A 9,004-nucleotide genomic window follows, 5' to 3' on the forward strand; every position below is an offset into this window, starting at 1 on the left:
AAATATCACTCGATTTCTAAACAAGTGAATCTCCATCCTGCAATGTGCTGAAGTGTTGGGTCACCCCAGCGACTGCAGAAGGGGGAAAACACTGAGAGATTCTTGACCCCTTGCAGGGCTCAGGTATGAACCTGAAGATGAGGGAAGGAAGAAAAGATGGTAGATGTGGATCTGCAGCCCTCTTGCCCATGCTCTGAGAGGCAGGTACTGCTGCTGCTCCTGTTTGCAGGGTAACTCTGGCCCTTGGGACTGCTCCCTAAGACATTTTCATCTTTTACCTCTGTCTCTCCTTTCTGTCAGGGTAGTCACTTGAGGTTGAAAGCTCCTGTCACTCAGGAAAAGAAGGTGACCTGCTCCCTCTATAGGCTTTCCTGGTTGTTGCTTTCATGATCCAGCCATCCAGGGGATCAGAGCTGCATGCAGGCTTTGAAGGCTGGCGAAAACTCTGAAGTGAGACATATTTTGCATTTCTTTTAAATTTAGAGGTAACTTTTGTGTGTGTATGCATGTGTGTGTGTATATATACACATTTTCTAATGCATATATGTTTATAGCTACTTTTTCTGCAGAAGTCACATATTGAACAATTTTTATTGTTTAGTCTTAGTAATGCATGATCCCTTTGTGTGTGAACCTTCTGTTTGTTCATGGCTCGTGATAACACCCTTCTGACTGCATTCTGCACTTATTAGTGGAAGAGACACCCTCTGAGCCAGCAGTTCCGTGAACCCAGGCATGCTTTTTCCCCAGTGCCTGCTATCCCAGCTGCTTTTCTCTCCAGCCTGTCCCAGGGCCCTGCCTCCTCAGCTGCACCAGCACTGCGGGTCCTGGCATCGTTCTGGTAAGAAAAGCAACTTGTATTCAGATCAACCCTGTAAATAAAAAAGATTATTTGCAACTTGGATCAGCTCAGTGACCTGCTTTACAGCACAGCCCCAACAACAGTTGCAGAGCAGCATGAGTGTGAGGAGGCAGCCGGAGGCAAGGCAGGGATGGGAGACAGATGTTCCCAAGCTGGCCTCTCAGCTGAAGTCCCTCTTTGTGAAACTGCAGCTGCCAGCGTACCTTTGCTCTGGCATGGATATCAGAGGGAACTCCCCTGCAGTGCCTGAAATAACACTTTAGGGAAGAACTGACACATTGGTGAGTTATATATTAACTGTTATAGATGACCTTTCAGAGAGTGGCAGAGTGACAATCTCACTGAATTACTGATAAAGAAAAATGGTAATTTTTCCATTATGCAGAGCATACATATTAACTCCTAGGAACAGACTGCCAAGCTCTTTCCACTAAATTATACTGTTTTCAGTTCTTCCATACTTTCTTAAATGTGAATAAATTGTTCAGATGTTTTCAATGCTAAATAAACGCCTCTGGCTGTTTCTTGTGGGGAGCTGAGGAGAGAGGGCAGGATATGTTTTAGCTAAAGTGATTCAGCCATTTCCAAGGAAGTGTCAGAAGAGCAACATACAAGTTTGCTTGAGTTACAGAAGAAACTAATCTTAGCAGTCATTCAGCACTGTGCTTACTTTTCCTTCCCAAGGTCTGACCTTGCTCAGTGTTCAGCATTATCAGAGGCCTGCTGCAATGAAGTTTGTGTACCTATGTCACTTAGGACACAAATGTGCTTTAACTTAAGTTTAAAAGCAAAACCCTGCCAGAGATGATAAATATGAGTACTACATATCACCAGTTAAATGACTAATGATTTATTTGTCTTTGAAGCTTCTGGTGAAAGCTGAAGCATAATGGTGAAAGAAAAAATAATATAAGTTACATAACGCGACACATATGGAATTGATAATGCTCTGTTTTTATACGGAATAAATTGCTCTTCAGTGGTTATATGCATAGATATAATGAAGACAATTTCATTTGGTGTCCAATGTGTGCTGTGCATATATTCAGGAGATTTAAACTTTTTGACTGAAGATGAGATTTTCACAGAAGATCCTTCTTTTGGTCAATATATTCCATTATTTAATGAAAAGAAAACCTGGCTGTGTTTCAATTCAATCATTCGGTTTTCAAGAGACATTATTTTGACCTTCAAAACCACAATGATTATCCTTGTTTTAGACCAAAATATCATCCTTTTGAATTGCAGGAAAAATCTTAATTTTTTTTTCAAAGAACTCCTTAATTCACTGGTAATATATTTACTTTAAATTGTATGTTTGGAATTTTACGGATGGAATTTATATAGCCAAGGCTTAAGCACTCTTACATAATTAATAAACCCAAATCCCTGTGGTGTCAGGTAGACAGGTGCCTACAGAGACTCTTTTCCAGTCCATCTTATTGGGAAGCATCCTCTGCACTCAACAAAGTGAAAGAAGAAGGGATTCAGGTAATAAAAGGCTGGTAATAAATACCAACCAGCACAGGAGATTTAAGGGTAGGCCACATTCAGGGCAGGATATTGCTCAAATGTGTTTGGGGAGGAAGGACTGACGGGTTGTTTATCCATGCCTTAGAGCTGCTACCCATTCATGCGGGTCATGGTTGTCCTGGGATGTGGAGCCTGCACCTCCTTTCATCCCACCCAGATCTCTTCAAGGAAAGAAAAGCATGAGTAATGGAGAAGATGAATCATTTTGCTTAAATAGATGGTGCTGTGGCAGCTAAGGAGGCAATGTGTGACAGAAGAGAAGAGAGGTGAAAGGCAAAAAGGCGTAGCCAGGACTGGATCAAAAGAAAGACTAAGCAAAATCAGAGAGAGACACATTGAGACAAAGGCTTGGCCCAGGAATGAGTGATGCAGAGTTTCTATGAAATTGGTAGAATCCAGGACATAAATGTGCTTAGAAATAGCGCGGTGGTTATGTTTGGATGCAAGGGCATTTTATGTATACTGCCATTGCAGATATTGAACATCTTTAAGCTAGTGCCAGAGGTCTGTCACATACATTAGTCTTGGAATTGCTGCCAGTTTTCTGAGTACAGTGTGTCCAAACGATTATTACGTGAGACTACAGTTAGAAGCATGCAAAATGAGTTGCATGTAAATTATACTTGTAGCTGATATTTAGGCTCTGAAAGGGGAAAGGGATGTAACTCTTGCATGTGACAGTTTTGATCGGTGTCTTCAGGCAAAAAAATGGCTTTGCACTTGCTCATAAATTAAACTTGTGTCATGATGAAAAGACAGCAAAATCAATCTTCACTTGTTGGAAATGTTCTGCATGCAGGCTTTGGCAACATCATTTCTCCTCATAGGAGGAGGACTGTAAGAAATCCCAGCATAACCTTTCAGATGGCTATGCCATCATGCTACTGTATTGCACCACCAGGGCGTTGCAAAGAATGCCTTAAAATGTGGAGCTACCCAAACCTAAAGACGCTTGGGAGTGGCATATTCTTTACTGTATGCATGACCTCATCCTAAAAAGGAAGATTATCATTAGCAAACTTAAGATGATGGAAAGTTGGGAGGAGCTGTTATAAATTTCATTTCAACAACAATATGGGTCAAATAAGAAAAAATACATTATTGTCATCGTCCTCTTTGCCAGTTCTACCTGTAACTGTTCTTTTTTATTTTAGAAGGGGTAATGGCCATGAAAATCAGGATGAACAAATTTCCCACATATGTGCCAGGGCAACATCAGAAAGTGTTGTGCAGAGCAGCTCGCGTTGCTATTTGGGCTGCTGAGCATGGCCATGAAGGTCATGCTCCGGCCTGGGTGCAGGTGCCTGTGAATGCAGGGCAGGGGAGGATGCTGCCAATAGCTGCCAGCAGCCAGCTCTGGTGTCAGACTGATGCAAAGTATGACTAAAACTTTACTGCTGAATACAAAATTCCCCCATTTCTTTCTTGCTTTAATGAGAAGAGCACTGCAGATGTGGGGACGGGGATAAAAGTAGCCAGTATTTCCTCTCCTCTCTTTCTACATGCTAATCAGCCAAGATCATGGGGCACTGGCTAATCCCTCTGGCTTCTGAACTGAGGAAAGAAGATGCTCCTCTTCCAAGTAACTAATGAATCACCCCTTTTAGTACATAGCACGCATGACTGCATTGTTAAAAGCAGACTTAATCACTCAGTGAGAAAAATTATATCGATCATTTCTCCCTTTTAGTTGTTAACTGGAAGCCTTGGGACTTGTGACTCACAGCCTGTGTGCTGCAGCAAGCCCACAAAGACTTCTGTAGATTTTTAGCTGGTTATGGGAGCCCTGTGCATCTTATTCCTCGCATCTTCCTAGTGTGGCTATAATTCAGAAAAATGTTAAGATTTCTTGGTTTCGTACCTTTCTAGGAATCACTGTTCTGCAGATGGAGTTGGCCTGAAATTTACACCAAATTTCAAAGAAGGGAAGCATTTTTGGTAAGCAATTGACTTCTAGCAGGGGACAGGGCAAAACAACCGCTGGGCTGGAGGAAACGCACCCTCCATTTTGTCTTTAGCTCTTGTAGTGGGGTTAGACAAGCCACACATACAGCAGTTCACCCTGGTTTACAAGCACAGACTGTGTGTCAACAGGAGAGTGGAATAAGGAAAAAGAAGTAATAAGAGTAAATCCGAAGATTTTTGACAGCTTGCTAGAAGGAGAGTGAATGGGTCTGACGTGAGAAATAAATTGTGTTGTTGACTAGGAATTGCCAAAGGCAGAGCAAAGTGAATAGATAAAAGGTTTTCAACATGACATGGGAAAAATGTGTTTGTAGTTGTTTCAAATGTAGACAGATATACTGATAGATGTACTTGTCTGTTAATTGCATTAAAAACACTAGGTTGAAAGATTTTTACCAATGCCGAATGAGCAAGTTTTCAACTGGTGGAGAATGCCAAAGTTCAGACAGCTTATACCCTCTATAATCAGTCCCTCTGTGTACGTATGTGTACTATAAGAGCATAATATGGCTGAATTTTGTTGTTACATCTGGCTTATTTAATTGCGTCAGGCTCTCGACTCATTAATTTATCCACAAATACAAAAGAAGCTACGGGGCCTCCATGGAGGAGTGTGTAAGGACAGTTCTGCTAGGAAGTGATTGAAGCATGTTTGCTGTTATCAATGCTTTCTGGTTTTTCTCCTAAATAGCCCTTCTCATTCACTCTGTGCGGACACCCTTCCCCACATGCTCCTCCAGTTATGACACTACATGACATGTTGGTGGCCAGCAGGTCTTCTGCTGTCCCACCACAGCCTTCCTCATCTGCTGGAAAATGGAGTTAGCTTCTGCTGTGAGGAGACACTTAGGAGGCAGGGAAAGAAGGAAAAAAGGCACCCAATGAACTAGTGATTGCTTGTGTAACAATTGTGTAATGATGCTAAAAACACAATGCATTATAAGACTTCACCATGTCTGAATGCGACTGGGAGAGGAGGTGATGTAAAACAATGCTGACATGCTGAGCGGCCAGGGTGGAGAGGGGAAAACTGTTTGCCAGGAGATGCCTGAATGCTGAATGTGATGCATACTTGCCTACGCTGTCTGCTAAGCTGAGGTTGGTGACGTGACATGACAGTGATTTGTTGGGTGCTGTTCAGTTATCACAACTTTTTGTAACAGAAGGCATAATATCCTCAGTCTCCTGAAGTCTGCAGCAAACAGGTCTCTTCAAAGAGACCGAGGTCATCCATAGTGGCTAATGATCTCGTCTTACCTCAGCAGGCATTTCTGGCAGCTCAAGCACCATTCTCAGGTGGAAAGGGCAGAAAATACTGCTTCCAGGACTGGTTCAATGTGGAATTAGGATCCACTTGCATGCTGCCCAGATGCAGTTACGTATTTTTTATTTGCTGCTGTGAAACATCAGCCATAAAAATACATGTAGTCTACTCATTAAATGCAAATTGCTAAGGACAATGGGGATAAACAACAAAAAAAATCTCTAGAGAAACGGTATACTAAAACCTGCTTTAAAAAGGCACTCTAGTGATCATCATGTGATCTGCTGGTAGAGGTGGCAGGGTGGGATGGCCGAGAGATCTTCTGCTTTAGGAGGGACTGCTGGCACACGTTTGCTCCATCAGATAATAATAGTATTCTTTCAGCATCTTTGCCTGTCATTGGATGGCTGGCTTTTTGTTTCTTGTGCAGCCATTGCTGCAAAAAGTATTGCCGTCAGCTGTACATCTTAGAAATAACCTTTGGTATATGGAAAGGAAATGGGTTTTATTTTGTTACAATCTTACTCCCCTGGCGCATTGCTTGATGGACGTGGTCACTTGCTGGAAGCGTGCTGCCATGGGGGAACAGCCCCTGGGATCTACCCCTGTGTCACCTCAGCTCTCAGAGAAAGACATAAACTGCTGTGGAGGAAGCAGATGTTCCCAGTGGTATCACAAAGAACGAATAGGCAGGAACAGAACTGGGAAGAAGGGCATGCTAAGGACCCTAGCAAATCTGCATTTGGTGGGTTCAAGGGAGGATTCAGTGAGAACAGAGATGAAGAGGGAGCTTTGCTCCAGTAGCTCTGGAGCAAAGCAGAGAAGCCCCAGAGGCCTCCCCAGCCACCACAGGATGTTGGGGGCGGTGTTACATTTTGTGTGATGACCCTATGGATGCAGAGGAGTGTACCTTGTAGAGCCACAAATCCCAGCCATCCTCTGCACTACAGGGTCAGTAATAAATACCAACTAGTAACTGTACAAAGTTCTGGCCTTTACATAGTTCCGTCTCTGTAGGAAATAACTTGGCCCTTGGCAACTAAAAAGGGACAGACCTGTTATAATCATCTGTAAATGTTTTTGCAATGCAGAGATAGTTAGAGTAGCCAGCACTTGTTCTTTGTAAGCAGGGAAGCAGACATCAGGAAACCAACATCTTTAATAACAAGCTGCAATTTGAATTCCTGACTGCAGCTTCAGTTTAAAATCTCTTTAATACTCTTAAAATATATTTTAGGTTAGCAATCTCATTCAGCATCAATTTCTGCTCAGATCTGAGAGTACCTTTTATAATTCGCTGTTTGTTTTGTTCATAAAAAGAGTATCTAAACATCAATGGGTCCTTTATATAAACATAAGACTCTTAGATCGCTTCAGTAAATTACTTATTACGACTAATTGCCCACCACTTCACAAAACCCCTTTCTGTTTCAGGGCCCTTCCTTGCAAACCTTCTGTGAGACTGAGACAGCTCCATATGTAGTATCCCAATATTTGAAATATAAGATTGTGACTCTCGATACATGTGGTTTTTTTCTCCTAGATCCCATGCATGTGTATTGGCAGGCATGATGTGTATCCTTGTGAAGCCTCAGAGCAGGGGCCTTGCATCGTGCAGTCGAGGGATTCACGCTGGTTCTCACACTCAGCCAGGTGCACTGCTGTGGCCTCACACACCTCTCTGACAGGTACATGTTATCCACCTTTCCGTGTCAACAGAGTCCCCAGCTATGCTTCTGCCTAACAGGGACACCTGTCCTTAATGGGAATCAAAAGTCACGATGACCAGAAAAGCCCCACCCAGTCATGAACCACGTATAATGGTTCTCCTCTTACCTTAGTGTAGTCTGGAATATTGATTTCAATGCCTTACCGAGGTCAGCAGTAAAACTTCCACTGTCTGCAAGGGAGCCAAGAGTCCTGCCTTCAATATCTGACACCTATTGGTAGATTTCTTTGAATGTCTTGAAATGAAATGCTGAATGCCTGCTCATTCATTTTTCTGCCTTGGGCCAGGTTGTAAAATGAATGTCCTGTACAAATTGGCTTTGGACGTCATGTTGCTGGACAGCTGAGAAACAATGTAGCCACAGCTGACCCTCTCCTCCTCCCTGAAGACAAATTACATTTTTCACCTTATATTTTTGCAATTACACTATCAGGGTCTGAGATTATATGGCACATGATTAAAAAGGAAGGATTTTTATACAAACCAAAGTCCTTCAATTGCCTACCAAAAAAGGCTTTATTATTCGCTATGGGAAATCTCTGTGTTGGACAGAAATGTCTAATATGAATAAAATATGCCAACTTCAAACAGTACACCTGATTTTCCATTTCTTGCTCATCCAAATCACCTGGCAAACTCATCAAGAGATTTGGTGCACTAACACATATTCTAGCCAAGTAGTTAAACCACCGCTGAAATATTTTGCAGGTTGGCTGCTTTTAATCAGTTTTGTAATCTGTAATCTTAAAAAGATCTTTTCTTTACAGCATGCTTTTTCTTGCTTATTTGGTTCAAAAACTTTCTGAGGCAGAGATGGCCCATACTATAGAATTCTACAATATACAATATCCAGTTCTGGAGGAGCCTTTTCAGTATCATTATAATGCCACGCAGGAAATGAGGAGTGAACACTTGGTTTCTGAGCGTATGCATCACTGGCATTGCTCCTACCGTTACAGCTAACAACCATCCAAGACAAGACAGGTATAGAGGCCAGGCTGCAGTAATATGGCTCAGTAAATCTGGCTTCAGAGTACTTAATGGTGAATCAGAGTAGTTACCAGCACAAACAGTAAAATTTCAGGTCTGGTTCAAACTTATCCTACCTAATAAAATGTGTTTGCATTGTTTTAAAGCAATAAATTTCTTCTGGCCAGTGTTATAATGGATGTTTTTTTTTTTGACTGCAATCAACTTGGAGACAACAGAAAGCTTTAATGCTACATCCCACAGCCTTGTTAGTTCAGAAAAAAACAGAAATACAGTGGTGCACGCACATTTGATCCAGATTAAAATTGTATTGTCAGTTGACCCAGTAATGCATGTAGCTGGCATTAATGTAAGGGAAGCCTCAGCTGTTGAAGGGTTGATTCTTGAGTACCATGTAACCATGCAGCATTTCATCATCCCACAGGAAACGCATTTGTCACTTCTTCCTCCATTGACTCCCGGTGCCTGTTTGCCCTAGGCTTTGGTATACACATTTTATTTTCCATTTATAAATCAGCATTTTTTTTTTGTTTGCAAACTCTATCTAGTGTTTCACGTAACTACAAATCTTACCAGCTCTATACAAGGAAAGGAAGATGATGAATGAAAGGTCCCCTCATTATTGTCCTGGTGTGAACATTTTAACTTTAAAAAAAATGCT

The 9,004-nt window shown here is 42.0% G+C and overlaps 1 long non-coding RNA gene across 2 annotated transcripts; it reads left to right on the top strand.

The window, feature by feature from the left end:
- Positions 1-209: 209 nt before the first annotated feature.
- LOC142051518 (uncharacterized) lies at positions 210-8,504 on the top strand. Of its 2 annotated transcripts, none has more exons than XR_012658528.1 (4): positions 210-450; positions 4,265-4,333; positions 7,168-7,312; positions 7,641-8,504. It is a non-coding gene; the product is annotated as an uncharacterized LOC142051518 (long non-coding RNA). The 2 variants fall into 2 exon arrangements; XR_012658527.1 differs by lacking the exon at positions 210-450 and adding an exon at positions 656-841.
- The last annotated feature ends 500 nt before the right edge of the window (positions 8,505-9,004 follow it).

The sequence above is a fragment of the Phalacrocorax aristotelis genome, chromosome 1 (genome assembly GCF_949628215.1).
Source record: "Phalacrocorax aristotelis chromosome 1, bGulAri2.1, whole genome shotgun sequence".
Classification (NCBI taxonomy): Eukaryota; Metazoa; Chordata; class Aves; order Suliformes; family Phalacrocoracidae; genus Phalacrocorax; species Phalacrocorax aristotelis.